The sequence below is a fragment of the Sus scrofa genome, chromosome 8, assembly GCF_000003025.6.
Source record: "Sus scrofa isolate TJ Tabasco breed Duroc chromosome 8, Sscrofa11.1, whole genome shotgun sequence".
Lineage (NCBI taxonomy): Eukaryota > Metazoa > Chordata > Mammalia > Artiodactyla > Suidae > Sus > Sus scrofa.
Window position 1 is genome coordinate 100,625,531 of NC_010450.4, and position 21,340 is coordinate 100,646,870.

At 37.8% G+C, this 21,340-nt stretch overlaps 1 protein-coding gene across 4 annotated transcripts in view; it reads right to left on the minus strand.

Annotated features, from left to right (window-relative positions):
- Positions 1 to 21,340, minus strand: part of SPRY1 (sprouty RTK signaling antagonist 1) — a 414,305-nt gene that overhangs the window by 176,055 nt on the left and 216,910 nt on the right. For all 4 annotated transcript variants that reach the window (XR_002346360.1, XR_002346358.1, XR_002346357.1 and 1 more), the window contains one exon: positions 14,559 to 14,640. The gene's annotated coding sequence lies outside the window, so the exon portion shown is untranslated. The remainder of the gene's footprint in view (positions 1 to 14,558; positions 14,641 to 21,340) is intronic.

Sequence of the window (21,340 nt, forward strand, 5' to 3'; positions counted from 1 at the left end):
TGATGGGAACTGTGACTGGCTTCTAGGCTTACAATTAGATAGCTGTACATGAAAGGTTATATATTTTAACTTGGTCAGCTAATCAGTAATATAACTATCCATTTACCAGAAGTTGAAAATAGGACACTGTTCAAAATAACAGAAATTATGTAGAGAACAAAACAAAAGCAGCCCCTCTCTGATAGAGCCTACACACAGTTTGAGGGCAGAGAGGTGAACATTAAATAAATAGTATCATCAATGAATATATGATCATTAAGAGATAGATAAGAGGGAGAACAAAGGAGGAAGGAGAGGAAGTCATGGTTAATTTGAAACTTGATATGAGGAGTTAGGCAAAGAGTAAGTGAAAGCTACATTGCAGGCAGCAGGAATTGCGTGTGCAAAGTCTGTGAGCCTGAAAAGAAGTGTGTTTTAGGAACTGAACGAGGGTCTGTTCTCTTGAGTCATGGTGAGCAAGAGAGAGGCTGACTCCAGAGGGGCTGGAGAGGGTGAGATGGGGTCAAGTGCTAAGTAGTTGCAAGACATTCAAAGAAGATGAATAACAATGGAAGGTTTTTTAATGATGGCAGGACTCATCATTAAATGGTGTGACTAATGGGCACCTTCTGTAGCTCTCCTCAAAAATCCAAAGTCTCCTTAAAATCCAAACTTCTTACCATGACCTAGGTAGTACAGCAGAATTAGAAAATCCTGTCACATACGAAAAAGTCCTAGGACCAACTTCAGTGGAAGTAAAAAATAGTTCATTTTTTCCCTATATCTGGTATCCTGCCATTAGTGAAATGTGTGTATCCAGTAGGGGAGGGAGGATGTGCAATTAAGAAACCATCTGGTGGCTATGTTCCCCATTAGAGAATCAGAACATGAAAAACACAAACATCATAATAGAAACAAAACAAAACAAAAAGAGCAAAAGACATAAAGAGAATTCACATAAGAGGAAATTCAAATAGTAATAAATTTAGGAAAAATGGTTCAACCTCATTAATAATCAAAGAAAAGCAAATTACAGTGAAAAAAGAGGCCTTGGGCCTCTTAGATTGGCCATTTTCCAATTTTTAAAAGCTGGTACATGTGCAGTAGGATGGACACCCCCACGCAATGGTGGTCTGGGAATCAAATTAGTAAAACCTACCTGGAAAGCAAACTGACAATGTGTGTCATGATCCCTAAAATATTCAATGATTATGTTTCTAAGAGTCTATTCACGAAAACAGTTTAGGGGGTTCCCATTGTGGCTCAGCAGTAATGAACCCTACTAGAATCCATAAGGATTCAGCTTCAATCCAGGGCCTCGCTCAGTGGATTAAGGATCCAGCATTGCCATGAGCTGTGGTGTAGGTCAAAGACATGGCTTGGATCTGGCATTGCTGTGGCTGTGGTGTAGGCCCACAGCTACAGCTCTGACTGGACCCCTAGCTTGAGAACCTCTAGATGCCAGAAGTGTGGCCCTAAAATAAAAAGACAAAAAAAAAATTCGGAGTCTCTTTCTAGTTGCCTATTTGCAATCAATTTCTAACAACTGCTTCATTGTCAGAGAATGTGGTCTCCATGACATCTACCTCTAAAAAGTTATTGAAACTTGTTTTATAGCCCAAGATATGGCTAGTTTTTATAACTGTTCTACAACTGTTTGAAAAGCTGCATGCTACTTGTAAAGAGACTCATCCCTTTTCTATAAAAATATCTCTATTTTATCTTCATTTTTGAATCAGTTTTTTCTGGGTATAGAATTCTAGCTTGGCTGTTATTTTCTCAGAAGATATAATTCCACCCAGCTAGGGTATGTTCAGGTCATATGTCTGCCTAAGAGTTGGCTGTAGCTACAAATTCTCAGATATTTTTTCCCCTTACATTCAGCATCAGTGTTTGAGACAGTTTTTCTTGACATTCCTTTCCATTTGAGAGTAGGGAAAGACAAGGAAGTTTGTATTCATCCATATTCAGATGGGGTAACCCTTTATTAGTATCCCAATTTTATGGATACCTTCCTCTTAGGCAACTTGAGTGGGCCCTGGGCTTTGGCCTTTAGCCACTGAACTCAGGTTCAGTAATATCTTCAAGTAAATATCTTCAAGGTAGAGGCCATCTTCACTGCTATGCATACCTCTGAGTTTCTATTTCCACTGAGTTCCTGTTCTAAATACCCTTTTATGTTGCCAGCATAGGATGCATTTGAGAATATTTTTATTCCACATTTTAAATTGTTTTCAGGAAAAGGATTTATTCTGGTTCCTAGAATATCGTGTTAGAGAAAAAAAAATTGTTTCTAATCAGCTCATAGTACCCTGCTTTTAATATGTTTAGACAATCAAAGATCACCAGACATTTGAAGAAAATCGCTATCATGAAAGATGTAAATAGATAAATAGGAGATAAAAGCAGCTTGGAAAACCAGTAACAGCACAGGCAGCAAAAGAAAACTTCCAAACAATTCATTTCCTCAGAAACATAAAAGATGTATCTACGAAACAAAATCTATTTCAACAGGTACATTCATAGAACCTAAAAGGTCTTGGGGAAATTTTTTAAATCTGAGAGTGGAAATGAAACTCCCAAGAGATATGTTAGAATATAAAGTTGAAGAAAGGGAGTTACCCTCGTGGATCAGTGGAAATGAATCTGACTAGCATCCATGAGGACGCTGGTTGGATCCCTAGCCTTACTCAGTGGGTTAAGGATCCAGCGTTTGCTGTGAGCTGTGGTGTAGGTCGTAGATGCAGCTTGGGTCCAGTGTTGCTGTGGCTGTTATGTAGGCCGGCTGCTGTAGCTCCAATTCAACCCCCAGCCTGGGAAATTCCATATGCCATAGACCTAAAAAGACCAAAAAAAAAAAAAAAAAAAAAGAGTCAAGGAAATATCTCAGAAAAATAAATTTAAAAAATAAACAAGAGTTGACAGAACACTGTAAATCAACCATAACAAACAAAAATTTTAAATAGACAGTGAGAGACTCTGAGACAGAAAATAAGAAGAAAGATAAAATCAGAGAAGCCTTCCAAGAAAAGCACAATCCAACAATAGGAGTTTTAGAAAAAGGGAACAAAGAAAATGGACTAAAAGTAAAGGACAAGATCCTTCAGATTGACTTATTCCTCTGGGTGTCCTGCAAAACATGCAAAACAAGTATACATTAAGACATATTTTCATAAAATTTTAGCATACTAAGGGCAAAGATTTAGCAGTGGAGGGGGCAAGACATGTTAAAAAGCAAAGAATCTGGTGTTGCAAGGGTTTCAGAATTCTCTATTGAACATTAGAAGCAAGAAGAAAATGGAACAACAGCATCAAATTTCTCAAAGAAAATTATTTCCAACCTAGAGTTCTATGCTAAACTCTCAGTAAAGTATGAAGCTTAAATAAAAATATTTTCAAACACATGAGGTCTCAAAACATGTACGTTTCATGCATCCTTTTCCAAATAGATACTGAAAAAAACTGTTTCAATCAAAATATGAGAGTAAATGGAGAAAGAGGTAGATGTGGTTTCCAGGAAACAAGAGGTCTAACATCATAGAGGATCAAAGAGAATTCACAGTAGGATGGTGAATGATAGCAAAAGTGCAGTGGCCATGGGCTCAGAGTCATTCTCCAGGAAGATGGATTCCACAGAATACTCTTATGTTAGATTACATAGAAAGACAAATTAGAAAAATGCCCTAGAGTTTGCCATTGATAAGAATGCAGAAAACCAATCACATAGTCAAAAAACCAACGCAATTGCTAATTCCAAAGAAAATAGAACGTTGTGCAAGAAAGAAAGAGTAATCATAAAAAATGGTATGGCTCAGGTAGAAACAGCATTTACATATTCATGAGATCATAAACTCCTGATACTGACCTTAGCAAAATTTTATTTAACTGTATTGGAAAAAAAAATAATAAAGGACCAAACTGGATGTGTGTATGTGGTGGAAGTTTTGAGAGAGGGTCTCCTCATTCTTAGACGGAAGTAATAACCAAGGCAAAAATCTGCAATATTAAGAAGCAATAATAGAAATCTGTCATTTGAAGATGTGAAAATAAATGACAACAGCTTACTTTATGGAAAACAATGACCTCTGAAAAGGGAAAAATTGGGGTAAAGTTCAGGAGACCAAGGGTTTTGTGTAATAAAATTCTTACAAAATGGACTCTCTAAACTTCTATATCATAATTTGGATGAAAAAATAAAACTTAGGACAATTCAGTCACTATGCTTTGTGGGTCTATAATATAGAACACTCAAACACTATAAGATTTAAATAGTTTTTATTTTTCTCCCATTTTATAGACTAAACCAACCTAAGGCAATCCCTAGGCCAGGACACCTGTATCACAAGGTGCTCAGGTTATCCTGGGAAAAGAGAGGAAGATGAGAAGTGTTGCCATGTTTCTCTTGGGTTGAGCAGCCCCTCCTGACACTCTACCCATGAGGTATACCATGATGCATGGCTGGGTCCTTGAGCCTAAGACCACAGTGGTTATGAGAAATATACATGGTTTTCCTTTCAGAGTGATATACCGGAATCTTGCCAAGGAAAGGCAATTTTTTCCCACTTTGGGCATCATCATCTCTTTCTCACGTTTATATCTTTATGCAAAACTTGCACTACCATAAGAGGTTGTTCTACCCCACTTCTATTGTCCTGAAAATATGTTTTCCATCCTGTCCCTCATCTTGATATGATCAACCACCATGGGGCATGAGCGAAGCTTCTGCACAGTTCGGGGTAAGGAGGGTGACAGTGCTCCCTGGTTTTCACTCTCCACAAATCATTTCATATGTTTCATATTTAAGGAGGTTGGACTCAATCACTCATTCACTCTTTCTAAAGCTCTGCTATGTTCTGGTGCCAGAGCCCATAATTACCATAAAACAGGTTGATTTCAGGCAGAATTGCACTGGAAAATGACATTTTGCATTTTTATTGGCACTTTGTAGAGAACATATTCTTCTCCCATTATTGTACTTTTCACACTAAAATACTGAAAAATCATCTTTCCATATGTAATATAAGAAAAAAATTCAAAATTTAAGATTTATTCCCTTCTCATAATTTTTATTAGCAGTTTAAGCAAGTTCAGTGCCCATCAAACCTAGGTCTAGTTATTTTTACTGATGCCATATAGACAATCCATAATCAAAACCACCAGCAAAACTGCTGTGTCTCCTCTGCTTCTGCCAGAAAATTGGCAGAAAATTCTCATTTAAAGCTTGCGAGAAAAACCCAGAGGAAGCTTGCAGAAACCTTTTATGCTGTATTTCCCGGCAACAGAATATTTTCCTGACTTTGAAAACTCAATTAAATTTTACTTCGCTCAAAGTGTGGAAACCAGGTGACACCTAAGAATCCCATCCCCACCCTGGTTGATCCTTATAAAAGTAACACCACGATGTTTTGCAACAAATAGAATAAATCCCTTTTGACCACCCTGGCAAAAAGTTGTGTCCGAGATCATGAATATGGAATATTGATTTTCCCTCCAAGCATGAAAAGAAGAAACCAGCCTACAGTAGAAATCTCTCTGTAACATGTATTTCACCAAGAGAAGCATTATTCTGTCCCCTAAGGTGGTACTGTCGCTGTCTTTGTGTTCCAAGCCCTCTGAGAGTTCTGTTCCTATAAAGGATGCTGAAGGAAGCTCAAGCCACATTTTGAAAGAAAATTCCTCAAGTGACCACTTAAGCTCCTAGTTGCCCCTAAATTCCACCCAGGTTCTGGGCACATGTGGGATTGACCTTACCCTTCTCCAGAGAAACCCTGTTACTGTTTCATTTGTGGGCTTAGAAAGGATAGCTGTTGGGTTTCATTTTTCCTTTACTCAGATTCAATTAATATTGCTCTAACTAGGCCGATCTCTCAATAGGCCTGAGTTGAAGAGAAACAAATTATGAAGACTTCTGGCAGTAGCGGCAGCTTTTGTAAATCTGAGAATTATCTCAGTTTTGCTTGGTTCAGCCAGAGCCAGAGTTTCATCCACACTTTATTACCATGTTGGATTGGTAGCAATGGAACCACAAAGCAAGCTAACATACAAAACAGAGCTCAGAATTCTTTAAGCAGGTTAGAGAAACGCTGTTTGGGGAGCCTTCAGGGCTTCTCAGAAGAGCCTAGGGAAGTCACGTGGCTGTTCAAGTTCCCTTCAAGGGTTAATGGCAACTCCAGGTCGAGAACCCAGTTCTCTCATCTCCCTTTACCGTGTCAACATGATACTACAAACCTTAGATGCTAAGTTTTGTAAGTCAGAGTAGATCTCCTATTGCAACCAGCTATGGTCTAGACTCACACAAAAGGGTTGAGTTAGAGGTAAAAGTTCATAGATGCACTAATTAGGATTGACTTTCCCAAAAGAGAAAATGTTAAGAGGATACATTTACCATGAAAAAGAATAGACTTAAAATTTGCAGTTTTGACCATTTGTGAATAAACCTGAAGGCCCAAGATACATAGCGACCTGAAATTTTGCTAAGATTGGAAAATAAACTGGTCTGGACCCTCACCTCAGGCCCAGTGTACATCTATCAGCAGAACTTTTTTGTCCTACTTTTCACTTATGCACAAAGTAAAACTCATAGTGATAATGTTTTTAAGAAGAGAAAGTCAACTAGATGTGTGAATGAGAAAATAAAGCAAAAGCAAAAATATCTTTAAAAATTATGTTCCTTGTGACGTAAAGCATATAATGTTGAACTTGAACGGGCCTATAATCATTCAATCGATTAACCCACAAAAAAAGTATTCTTTGAGTTCTTAACACATGCCTGGGCTCAGTCATAGGGGTAGAGCTGCAAATACCTAAGACAAAATTAATGTCCTCAATGAATTATCATCAATAACCAAATTTGAACAAGATGCCTCTTCTAAAAGAGGAGTATGAGGCACCAGGAGTCACATCCTCAAGGAGACTGACAGGTCAGAGAAGACCCACCCGAAAGGGTAACATTAAAGCTAAGACCTATACTTTTTATATGGAAATAAGATGGAGTCATTAACTTTTTCAGCAAATGCCTGGTCAATCCAAAAATTCTATTTTGTGGAGAAAGTAATATATTTTAGATGTCTTTGCAAATGTGAGGATTCTTTAAGTTCTAGAACTGTCGATCCCATACGAATGCAGATGACGGGAGAATGGCTGAGACCCTGGTTAGGAGGTGAGGTGAAGATGAAACAGAGATAGAGAGAAATGTAGCTGGAGAGATGGAGGAGGCGAAGAGCGCAAAATGCTTGAAGTGGTTTAAGAATATAGAAAGAGAAAAAAGGGTGTGTTTGGGATCTTCAAAAAGATGGCTTGAATGGAGTGCTGGGGTGATGTGACTACAAAGGCTTAAGAAGGGCTTACATGCACTGGAGATGGAGGGAACAGGTAAGTGACTTCAATCATTCCAAGTCGTCTTGCACATTCACCCTGCGGCACTTCAAGGACCTCCTGAAATCCTCCTACTTTCAAGAAATTGTTTTTAGTAGGAGGAAGAGAAGAGGAACACTCATTTTGCTTTTTCACAAACCTCATCACCAGCTGTCACTAACCATCGGCATATTCTAAACATTTGACATCTTATTTATTCAACATTTATTTCACATAAGCAGATACTTTTAGAGGAGCAGCAAACCGAGAAAATAGCTGTGGTTCTGAACTATTGATGATTCAGTCAGTGAAATCACCACTCTTCAAGACTATACTTACAGAGAGCCTTAAAAGAATACCACCTTTGAAGCTGAGCCAGCTCTGTCTCTTGTGCCCTTTAGCCAAGTGACCCCACTGTTTCCCACGCTCCATCTGCTCTGCGTTCACAGCTCTGGGCTTGGTCACTCTCTCTGTTCAAGAACATTTCAGGTTTTCTCTACCTATGGAGCATGCCTAAACTTATCCCAAAGGGTCCTCTACAATATAGTCCCAGCTCAGCCAACTTTCCAAAATTACCTTTTAAAAAGTTTCCACTTCTGTCCAGCTGACCTACTCCCTGTTTCAGTGGTGTTCCCTCTTGAGGAAGAGCCAGTGCCCTCCCTTGTATGTACATGTTTCTATTGGAGGCCCCTGCCGATGCCCTCCATCTGACCATAAGTTAAAATATTTATGATAGCGTCTGGAAATGGTGTCATACATTTTCTTCCCTTTTTTTTTTTTTCTCCAGTAGGCATTTATTAATGAACTGTGAATGACTGATTATCTGGTTTCTGGTTTCTATTGTGTCCTGTATGTCTTGCATGATTACATTTTGTCTGCTTATCCTTTTTCATATTTTTTTTTTAACAGCCACACCTGCAGCATTTGGAAGTTCCCAGGCTGGGGGTGGAATCAGAGATACAGCAAAGGCCACAGCCACAGCCACAGCCACGCCAGATCTAAGCCACATCTGTGGCATACAGTGCAACTTGTGGCAATACAGGATACTTAACTCACAGAGCCAGGCCAGGGATCAAACCCACAACCTCATAAAGACAACATCGGGTCCTTAACCCACTGAGTCACAACAGAAACTCCTTGCCTTTGAAAAAAAATAATAGTTCAAGATTCCTGGAAGTAGAAAGTGTTTACCTATATTGTGAAGCCAGCACTTTGAACTTTTAGTCACCCCATAAATACTTATGGATAATGATGTTAGCTCATTTTCTTTAAATGAGTTAGTATATACAATGTATGCAATTAATTGAATTATGAATTTATTATCTATCATAGGATTGGCAGGCAAGTACATCAGAGGATTAAATTTATGCTGCCCATATAAATATGATTCCACAAGAAAATATACTTTTTATTTTAAAAAGTCAATGCTATCTCCCAGTAACTTTCCTGTCTCATTCTATTTCATGCCACTCTGAAAATTATGCCCAGGCTTCAAAAAATATCCTAAACTTGTTAAAGTCACTATTTTCAACATCTAATACCAGTTAGTGGTGTGCAAAAGAGCTACCACTTAGGCAAATCCTATTTTCCAAACAATAAAATATGCCTCTGTACCATAAAGAATATGTATAAAATCTCCATTCTTTAGTTTTCCAAGTTCCATTTTCTGCAAACATGTGTAATATTATGGTGTTATTTCTCTGTCTGAGTGGCTACATAACAATGACTAAACATTCCTAATCCACATTTATTGTGGAGTAGCACCATTTTTCACACTAAAAGTAACTTCTAGCAAATTTGAGCAAAATTTAGTCATTGTGTCCAAAACTTTTTCTCAACATTTTTCAACTGCTCTTTTTTATTACCATAAGGCTTGAACCAAAGATATTTGGAAAGAAACTGAAACCATGTGAATCAAAGAAGATGGGAACAAGAATAATGAAAGCTGACTGATGTGAAACCCACAAATCTCTCCTATTTTAACCAAAAAAACCATGTAAGATTGACTGTGCTTTCCTCTCCTCCAACCTCCTGCCTTCTCTGCCCACCAGCACCACAACACCCCTACCAATATTGTTTGCTATTTTAGCTGATTGCTACTGGACCAAAAATTCTTACCTTTTTTCTGCCATTTGAGAACATGAGGAAACACTAACCACCTGGTCTAATCATTGCCAGTTCCAAAGTGGAGCAGCGGCTTAAGGGTCCACCATGGTCACTCTAGTAGCTTGGGTCACTACCACAGTGAAGTTTCAATCCCTGGCCCAGGAACGTCCATATGCCGCAGTAGTCGCTGCCAAAAAAAACACAGGGACTAAGATGCAAAATGTAATGAGGTGCCAAATAATGCAGCAATCAAGATAAATAATAGTACCATGTGATTTTTTTTTGTTGTTTTTTTAATGAGTCCACTAAACCCCAAAGTCTATGTACCTATTTTCAAAACAAAACTTTATTGGAATCAGGGCCAGGATTAGAGTGAGGCAAGTGAGGCAAAGTTGTTCAAATGCAGGATTGGATCCTGCCTCTATTTAAAATTTTGATACAGTGTTTATTCAAGGGCGTTTTTTGCATTAATTTTTATATTTTTTAAAATATTGCATTGAGACAGCATTTATCTTTATTATCAAGGATTTTGAAACTCCCTTCAATTCTGTGCCTGAGATGATTGCCTCACTCACTTTACCTTAAATCCAGCCCTTCAAGACTCTAAGGAAAACTAAAAATAAAACACTAGCAAAAATATGCAATGCATACATAATAAATTATTGAAATTATTAGCCAGTAACTAAGTAGCTTTAATATCTAGTAGATATTACCAGGTTTTTGTTTTTAATGGCTGTACCTGCCACATATGGAAGTTCCCAGGCCAGGGGCTTAATCTGAGAAACTACTGCCCTGAACCAATAATCAAACCCATGCCTCCACAGCGACCCAAGATGCTACAACTCAGATTCTTAACCCATTGTGCCACAGCAGGAACTCCTACATTTTATTTTAAACACAGAAATTCCACAAGCAGATTAATACTATAAAAGCTCAAAACAGGAAAATTATCTCTACAGGCAGGTATTAAAAACAAAAAAACTTTACTAATAAAAGACCAACAAATCCAGCAGCTAGTTCTTGGTCTCCTTGCCCTCATGGTATGACTGAGCTGTGTTTAGTCTGGCCACTCCATTTCATAGCCAAATCTTTGAGTGTTAGAAAATGCAGACTGAGACACTTCAGTTTCCACCTATTGCTTATATTGTTGACCTGAAATAAACAGACTGCCATATATTTCTCCAGCAAAGATGTGTTTATTCAGGATAAGCAGAGAATTGCAATTCGGGGTCTGCAAGCATGGCAAGCCACATGCAAGAGAAGGAGAAGGCTTCCATAGGGAGGAAAAGGAAGTTGGGAGGGTTATAGTAAAACAAAGTCCATGGCTTTTCACTGCTTTTCCTTGCCAGGAAAGAAGAGCCTGTCTTATCCCTACTGGCCTGCTTAGAAAACGATAAGTAGCTTCAACTATAATTTAAGTTGAATTTCCAGCCTTTCTTAAAAGGCAAATCCTTCTTTGTCTCCTTTAAAATGCCTGATTTCTCTGGCTTTGCTTCTGTCCAGACTAGCTTTCTTAGCCTTGCATAGGCCTGTCTCACAGGCCATACCCATGACAGTGGGTCCACCCAAAAGATGATAAAGTATGAACTCTAAGCCTAACTTACAGAGGTGTCCTATTCATGCTGGAGGGTGGAAAGTATGGGGGTTGTGAGAAATAAGGTAGAGAGCTCTTGAGAACACTTGTGTTTCTCCTGTATATATTCAAGGCTCCAACTATATCTCCCTCTTCTAAGTCAACTTCCATTAGTGTAACTCTCCTGATGTACAATTCAAGGTTATAGCAAGTAGCTTGAATTAGTACTCATTGCATAAACAAAAATAACTCCTGTTGAAATTATTAGCAGTAGAGCATTACCATTAAAATCATAACAGCTTCCAATGAACAAATGAACATGCGTGAGAACTTACGGAAACCCTCATCTCTAAATAGAGTTGAGGGAGAATTAAAGAGAACAGTGGTAGAGCAGATCAGATTGAAACCCCATAACTTGTCCCATCATGAGAGAAAATGTGAACATGTCCTAAATAAAACAGAGCATCTATTTATCGATTTACTGTTGCTTAGTCAATTACGATTTGCTTTTTACCTTCTAAATATTTGAAAAGCAGATAATGAATGAAGTGGAGTAAATACAGAAGTGGCTGGAGTATATATAATTATTGCCAATAGCTATCTTCCAACCTCTCATTCAACCACAAGTCTAAATAATGGAACGATAATTATCTGGTATTTCATTATTATACTCTAACGCAAATTCCCTGGAAAGGTTATAGGCAAACAGTGGAAGGTAAAATAATATTTTCTTTGGAAACAATCACTATTTCACCTCCTAAGAGGTGATTCTTCAATTGGGCACAGCTCTCAAATTCAATCGTCCTTACTTTTCCAACCTTACTAAGGTCTATCCTAAGAAGTCTGAAGACCAAAAAAATAGACATCAGTCCCCTTAAGATATAATTACTGAAAACTAGAATATTTTATTTGAGTTCTAGGGTACTCAGACCTATAACTTTCTGTAAATTGACCTGAATTTCTCTCCTATATTTGTCTTATATCATTAATATAACTTATGTTTTTTATCTTTATGAATATCCGTAAAAGCCTAGTGAATAATGAAAAATTATGAAGAAAGGTAATGCATTTGTTTACGTTCCTGCTGTTATCATTTTACGTGTTTTTTAAAAGCTTTGCACACCCAAATGCTCACCACTAGAGGTTTTATTGAATAAACTATGGAATAGCTATACAATGGAATACTATGCAGCTATAAGAGGGAATGAAGTTTATCTCCACATATTATTAGCCAGTGATCTCTAGAATGTGTTATTAAATAAAACAGAAAAAAAAAGCAAGGAAATGCATAGAGTATATCATTGTTCATCTAAAAAATGGTAAGTATAAATATAATCACATACCTGAAATAATAAGTGAAAGATTAAATTAAAATTTTTAAATGAAAATTGATGAAGGAGGGAGAAACAGGATAGTTAAGGAGATAGGGTAAGAAGCTAGATTTTTTTGCATGTACTGTTTTGTGGATATGATTCTGGGACCATATAAATACTTTACATAATTATAAAATGAAACTAAAAAGTTTTTAAAAAGAAGTCCCTAAGAATAAAAAGAAATAAATAGAAATTTGTATATACTTTTTTGCAAAATCACATGAAGGAACTATTTCAAATAACCCTGAAACCTAACAATATATCAACAGTGAGGGAGATTCTAGGGATAAATAAAAAAATAAAATAAGCATACTTTTTCAGTACGAATTTCATAGTTGGTAGCTTGGTATTGTTATCTTGAAATTATCGTGTGTGTGTTATGGCATAAAAAAATGGATAGTTATATTGAGGTCATTGAGAAGAAACTAGATTTTCAATAGTCAAAAAAAAAAGAAAAAAGCCCAATCAGAGGCCACTCTGTTGCCCTGATTTTAAATTACATGTATTAGGATGAACATACAAAGTAGTTTTGTTTTTTTTTTTAAACTGGATTTATAACTATTTTTGTAAAAGCCATAAACTATGACCTGCTAAACAACAATGATCACTCTACTACCAAGATTATATGTTATTGAATTACCATTGACTACTCAACAGAATCTTGCAAAATGGCCAATTTCAGATATGAGGCAAGAAATGTACAAGTTGATCCTAAAATACACTATCACACACCAGAAAGCCAGAGCACCATCAGAAACTTGTAGGACCATATCAAGAGCACCCAGGAGATAGCTTGAATAATTCCTCTTTAGCCAAGGATGAACCCATTTTGCATCAACAAGAATAACTATAATAAATTAAAATGCAAAATTATGACTACAGAAGAATGACAAAACACAAAGGAGGATGAGATGCATCACTTTTGGAGAATGTTAAGGAACTAACTTATTATCTTGACAGCTAATAAACAGAGGGTAAGAATTAAGCAATTTTTCTCTCTTTTCTGTATAAACTGAACCTCATAGTAACAACAGAGTTGTTCAGAGGAAGTTTCTCTTTATAAAAATATTCTAAATAAGTAAAGAAAAAATAATAGAATCATAGTGTTATCATTTTGTAGTCTTTAATGAATTAATGGGTCTGCAGCTATAGTCTCCAGTATGGTAGCCATTAGACACATGTGATTATTTGCATTTAAATTTAAAGTCATTCAAATTTTTTGGGAGTCCCCATCATGGCACAGCAGAAACAAATCCGATTAGGAACCATGAGGTTGCGGGTTTGATCCCTGGCCTTGCTCAGTGGGTTAAGGATCCATCATTGCCATGAGCTGTGGTGTAGGTCACAGACGCAGCTCAGATCTGGCATTCCTGTGGCTGTGGCATAGGTCGGCAGCTAAAGCTTCGATTCAACACCTAGCCTGGGAATCTCCACATGCCATGGGTGCAACACTAACAAAAAAGCAAAAATTTAAAAAATTAATAAATTTATAAAATTAAAAATTCAGTTTTTCAGTCACACTATGCACATTGAAGAGCTACATGTGGCTAATGGATACACATATTAAGATACAGAACAGATATGGAACATTCGTACAGATATAGAGAACATACATGTACCAATATGGAACATCTCCATCACTACAGAAATTTCTATTGGAAAGTGCTGTTTGAAAGAGTATGCTCTAGATAATGTTACCAAACATGGAGTGACAGAAGTGTACAACAGCACTTTGTGAAAACCAAACCAAACCAAATAAAACAAAACCTGAATAAAATTAAGCCTCTGTATCTTAACTACCAATTTCCTGCACTTACAGGAAATACAGGGAACAGAGGACTGTGTTACGCAACACTCTGGGGATCCAGTCAGCAAATTCCAGATTGTGGAACACTGTGCACAACAAATGACATATTTTTCTTAACAAAAATAATACTCAAAAAATTGACAGAGGTGGAAACTTAAATTTCATAAGTTCTATGAAATGGAACATCAAGCAAGTATCATCCATATCCCTTATTAAAACCCTGTTTCAAACAAATTGTAAAATAAATAATTACAAATTTTAAAACAACTATGGAAATCTGAACACTGACTAGACATTTATTGATATCAAGGATCTATGCTAACTTTGGCTAGGCTTAAAAATGGGGATATTAGGTCAGTATCCCTACCTTTTAGTTACATTCTGAAACACCTGCAGATAAAGAGATGGAACTTGTTGGGCTTTGCTTCAAAATGATATGGATGTGGAACCTTGGGGAAATAAAAAATAAACAAGATTAGCTGTGACTTGTTTGTTAAAGCTGGATAATAGATAGATGGAAGCTCATTATATTTCTATTTTGTGTTATGTTTAAAATTTTCTATGATAAAAACTTAAAATTTTTCATTTTTTCAGCCAATTATAATCCACTATTATAGAAATCTGTTAATTACAGATGAACTAGCAGATATATTTAACCATTCCTCACCTGTGATGAAACAATTTATACTCCAAATCTTGGTAAAGCTCACTGAAACACAAACCTCCAATGTAGGATGCTTAAACTTTATATTAAATATAAGGTGTTTCCCCCCCAAAAAAAATGAAAACGTTCATCTTAATTAAAACATTTCTCAGTTGAAGAAAAAAAAAGTTAGACAAAACTCTTAATATGACACCAGCAGGGGGAGATAGATGCTGGATTTCCTCTGAACACTTTTTTTTTTTTTTTCCCCCAAGAAATAATCTAAATTTAAGTCTGTGTGATTTGGCGGGGGGCGGGGGAAGGGGATGTGGAGAAGACACTCTCCTTCAGACTTTTTGGTAAAAAAGCATGTCTCCACCCTCATTCTGCATCATTACAATACATTCCCACTCTAATTACATTCTAATTACAGTAATAACACTGTCTAAATTGTCATTCTGACACTTCTATCTCCTTAATGGACTTTGTAGATATTTTTTTTTAAATACCTCTTTTATTCTCCCCACGTGTAATGCTAATTTTACACTCCGGTTTACCTCGTACTTGAATAAATAATGTAATCCCTTTATACAACTATTTCCTGAATGTCTACTATGTATGTGCAGGGTACCATGGTCAGTGCTGGAGTTATGACAAATACGAATTAATTCATACCCTCAAGGAGCTTACAGTTTAGTAGGAGAGCACAGTATACAGTGGGACAACATAGGGGCTAACATGATTACATGGGAGCCCATGGAAGGGCTGCTAACCCATCTTGGAGAGGCTTTCCAACTATATCTTATATTAGTTTCATTACTTAACATATACTGATTTGATGCACTCATAAACACACACTGAGCACCTTTTATGAACAAGCTACAGTGTCCTTTTGATTCAAACCTCCATAAACTCTTCTTGCTCAGGATACACCACCCTTGACCAAGTGTATCTTCCTGTAACAATAAATAGTTCTAAACAATTTTTCTTCATTTTGTGAAGCTGGCATTTTCAGTATAAAGTCTTCCTTGAACTGGAAAATCCCAGTGGTATTCATACATTACTTCTAGGAATTTTGACCTAATTTTTAAAAATATTTTGTGTTATGGCGTTCCTGTTATATATGACACTAACCAAATGTGCACATTCTCTTTCTTTAATGATTACACAATTTCTTAGCCTCTTTAGCCAATTCACTTAAAATACTCTTATTGTCAAAACCATAAGTCCATAGAAAAGTCTTCTCAGTTACAGTTCTCCCTCAGCACTAAACTTGAGTTAATTAGCATGGTCAACTCATGGTCAATAAGGGGAACATTTCTCTTCCAGGAGTTACATTCTTTGGGTGATGGCCTTTTACCACTTTCTGGTATTCCTGAGTTTTAGCCCCTCCTCCACCCAAGCCACAGTCCAACACTGGGAGGTAACAAACACACACAAAACCTATTTTATGAGGAAATCTGAGTTGCAGAACAGTCCCTACTTGGCAATAGTCTTGAATACTTAGAAAGTTCCACAAGGGGCTCTCCTGTACTACTTTTATTTTCTGTGCCTAAAGGCTCTTGGTTGTAGACTTCCAACTTTGTCTCCTCTCCCTTGTTCCTGAGGTCCAAGCTAATCCTTCTCTTGGAGGTCCTAGAGGCAGTGAGAAAGGCATCTGTACACACATGGCCCCAGCCTCCCACTTCCCTTCTGATCAACGTGGTGTCTGAGCAGCTCACCACCACCACCTCTGCCAGCCTCTCCAAGTTGCTCTTTCAAGGAGTCTTTCATTAGCCTTCAGTGTGCTTCTGGGCACTCAGCCCCACACTCAGTTTTCCTTTGTCTAAATTGTGTTTCACTCAAGCTCCTCTTCCTGATTTCTGTTTACAATCTGTCCTTGTTTTTCAGTGATATCACCCTTCCGTTATGGATTATCTCCATCTTGCAAGTCTCTTCCTCTCAGTTTCACTCACATGGCCTCTTATCTTCCCAAAATTCTGTCCTCTGAGCTCTCGACATTGCTGGTCTAGCCTGCAGGTTGCCTCCTCTGACTGACAGCTCTCTTAGGTTCCAGCATTTCTTTTGCATTATTTCCAGCAGCCACCAGACAACAACAATTAAAAGGAGATGGTTTTCTCTTCCAAAGACCATGCCTCTGAACTTTTTCATTTCCTTCACTCTGGCCATTCACCAAATCCAGCATGTCTACTGGGATCTAGCACGCACAGCCCTTTCAAGTGTACAACTATTTTTACTACAAACTAGAATACAAACTAGATCCAGATGAGTGAAGTTCTGAGTATATGGCTCTGTGTGACTTGGCTTGGCAGAGCTTGACAGCATGCATCTCATCCAAATCCTCTTCTGAATTGACACCATTTCTTGTCACAGGCAACTCTCCTAGCCCTCATCCTTGGGGGTCCCTCTCCTGCTGGTTTCTTCTATTTTCACTTCCCATAGCAGGTCCTGCCACTCCCTGGAATTGTTGGTCCTTTTCTGCCTTCACCTTAAGGTCACTTACTCAGCCTTGGGTCCTAATTGTCCTTCTCAGATCACATACACTTACAAGCATCCACAACTATTGGTTCATTCCTGGTTCCTTCATACCTTTGCTCCTCTTTGCAGTAGAGATTATTCACTTCCCATCAGTTCACACTGGCACATTCTGACTCTTGCTCTCTCCCTCCCTCTCTCCCTTGCCCTTAAATTTTTATTTTTCCTAAAACCTTCAAGCTTATTTGTAGCCAGCATCACTAACCTCTTGGTGGAAAAGTCACCAAGGGCAAACCAGGAACATAGCATAGTGAACTTTCAACCAACCTCACTCCTGAATTCAGATCAGGAGTCTGACTGTACTAATATTGTTTAGAACTTTAAAGATTGGGTTTTTAAATTAAAGTATAGTTGGTTTATAGTATTGTGTCAATTTCTGTTGTACAACACAGTGACCCAGTCATACATATATATACATTCTTTTATTTTACTATCTTCTGTCATGTTCTATCCCCAAGAGAGTGGATATATTCCCTGTGCTGTACAGAAGGACCTCATTGCTTATCCATTATAAATGTAACAGTTAATATCTACAACCCACAAGTCCCAGTTGACCCACTTACTCTCCTTTCCCCCTTGGCAACCACAGCCTGTTCTCTATGTCTGTGAGTCTGTTTCTATTTTGCAGATAGGTTCATTTGTGCCATATTTTAGATTTCACATATAAGTGATGTCATATGATATTTGTCTATCTCATTCTGACATACTTCACTAGAGTATGAGCATCTCTAGTTGCATCCGTCTTGCTGCAAATGGCATTCTTTTGTTCTTTTTATGGCTGAGGAGTATATATGTACCACATCTTCTTAATCCATTCATCTATCAATGGACATTTAGATTGTTTCCATGTCTTAGCTATTGTGAACAGTACTGCTATGAACATATGAGTGCATGTATCTTTTTGAATTGAAAAATGGGCAGAAGACCTAGATAGACATTTCTCCAAAGAAGACATATGGACAGCCATGAGGCACATGAAAAATGCTCAACATCAATAATTATTAGAGAAATGCATATCAAAACTACAATTAGGTATCACCACACACCAGTCAGAATGGCCATCATTATTAAGTCTACAAATAACAAATGCTGGAGAGGGTGTGGAGAAAAGGGAACCCTCCTACACTGTTGGTGCGAAGGTAAATTGGTTCAACCACTATGGAAAGTAGTATGGCATTTCCTCAAAAAACTAAATACAGAACTACCATATGATCCAGTAATCCTATTCCTGGACATATATCCAGACAAAAATATAAAGATGTATTTTTTAAAGCTTCTATTTCCATTGTGTTATATCTAGTTCATAAATTACAGCATATGAATAGAATTGTATTTTGATACTTTTTTTTTTTCAAGAGTCCCTTTGCTGTACTTTCATTGCTGCGATCTAGGTACTTGGTGTAAATATACTGTAGTCATGCATATTTGTTTGGAATAAAGGAAAAGAAACCAACCAACCCTGGGACCCTAGGGTGAGTTACCTAAAGTGTCTGCTATATAACCTGGGTTGCCCACCAGAACTACCACATCATTTCTTTTTTTAGAGCAGTACCCAAGGCATATGGGAGGTTCTCTGGCTAGCGGTCAAATCAGTTCCCTGGCCTACACCACAGCCACAGCAACACCAGATCCAAGCCACATCTGCGACCTACATCTATGATATATATCAAGTAATCTTGTTCTATTTTGTGCTTGGCTGTTGGATGGCTGGTGGTTCTAACACTGCTGATGATTTCTAGGTAAATTTACATTCCCCAAGTGTTGCTCAGGTTCCTCCCTAAAATACTTTTGAAAGTATAGGGTAGAAAGACCCAGAGCAACAAATCTGGTTTAATCCTAGCCTCACCTAACCATCTCTGCGACCTGAGGGAAGCCCCATATGCCCAAGACCCAATTTACTCTTCTATAAAATGGAGCTAAAGACCTACATAAAGGGTGATAAGGATTTTAAACAATGTCCATTAAGCACCTAGTACAGTTCCTATCACATGGTTGATGGCAATATTATTATTATTCTTTACATCTCTTAAATGTCAGCAAGAATCTACATGACTTGTACCATAGATCATTATATTTCAGGAATAAAAGAGTTCTGTCAGAAAAGTATCAAGGGTGCATAGATGATTCCTCCAAATAATCTATCACACAACCACACCACTGCCTAACACACCATCAAAAAGCTCTTATCAAGCAACAGGATAAGTCCTGTGAAAGACACCAGATATGTTGAACCATCTTACATGACTCCCCTGTTTTATTTTTACCACTGAACTACTTGTCAGACTGAATGTTTTGGTTTGTTTTCTGTATTACTTGCAGCTGTTCCAGGAAAAGGAAGGAAGGAAGTCTCTTCCTCTGCATGCTAAAACATTAACCTGTCCCTAATTTCGAACAGAAAGCAAAGAGAAGACATCAGTTATCTTCTCAAACTCCACTCTGATGCACCCCAATTGCCTGAGTGACCCCTGGGCACCATCATCCACAGATCATGATCTCAGAGCTGGGAGAGAAGAAATCTCCCCAAGAGCAGGCCTGCCTGGATGCAAAAGAAGGATGCAGTAGGAGTGGCATTCACCCATTTATTTCCAAGTAAAGAATCCCACAGAAATTGGGAGGAAAACTTTTAACCTACATTCTTTTACTTTACAACATAGTTCCACATAAGGTCTTTGGTTTTATCTTTAGAAATAAAATGTTCTTAATGGCATTTCGGTGACCACATTCATTCGTTATGGTTTAAAATATTAATGCTGAAGATAAAAAATGATATTTCCAATCATTTCTAGCTGTTACTTTGTTTCCCCAAGGTTTTCCTTCAGTTCGAACATTTTAAAATTCTTTAAGGCCTTAGAAATGATTCTTGATAGAACGTCTTTGTATCACATAGTGTGTTAAACCCTCAGAGAGACCCTTCTCCCTGTCCTGTGAGGACCCCACTAGGATGGAGGTGTTTTGACTTCCAAAGAAGATCATACACTGATAATGATCAGGAGAGTAAGACCCATGCAAAGACCACCTGACTAGGCCAGGCTGAGCATGTTGTATCTAAGAGCACAGCTCATTCTCCAAACACCCTGTAGAATAGGTTTTCATTTCTACAAGTGATGAGAGAGGCTTTGGGAGATTCAGTAAGCTGCTACAGGTCACAACTTGGTAAAATCTGAAACTGGTAAAATCTGAAACTAATAAAATCTACATCTCCCTGGTTCCTAACTTGTGTTCTTTTTTTCCTGCCAGACTACCTAGAATAAGAAGTATCATTTGTAACTACTATGCCACCTGATAGTTATAGAACCTAAGAAGCTGAGTAATGCAAAGTCAACTCATAGAAGAATCAGGAGCAAAGCCAGGATTGGGGACAGAAGGAGCCCGAAACCTTCAAGAACCATGTTTTGACTGCCCTTCCCAATGTTGACTTCAATTCAAATTAAAAATCACCAATATATAAAACTCTGCAGAATTCGCATCAAAATCAGGATTTGGGAACTTCTATTGACAAACACAAGTATATGGCAACACTCTCCACATTCCCACATGGAAACTTTAAGGGAAGCTGAGTAGCAGATGCCTTTTTGGACAGGACACTCCCTCTCCCATAGACCACAGCCTGTTCTTTGCTGACTTAGCTTGTGGGTCTGAGCCCTAGAGCTTCTGAGCTTGTGACCACCCTCCTTTTCTCCATGACATTCAATCAAGAGACATTAGAAGGGCAAAATATTCTCAAACTTATGAACATACACTGTGTCAAAAACCATAAGAAAAGATATAACTTGTACCTTTTCCTCCATGGTTTCCTCTTGGGGATGACCCAGAGATTGTGGAGATTTGGAGAACAGCCTTAGGGCCTTCAATTAAAATAGTTTTGTCTTTGGTTACTACCGGAATAAACCTGTAAGCAGACAGCTGTTTCATGCCAGCCGAAATTCTAGTCTTGGGTGGGATGGCAGAAGTTTATGACTTCAGATGAGAAA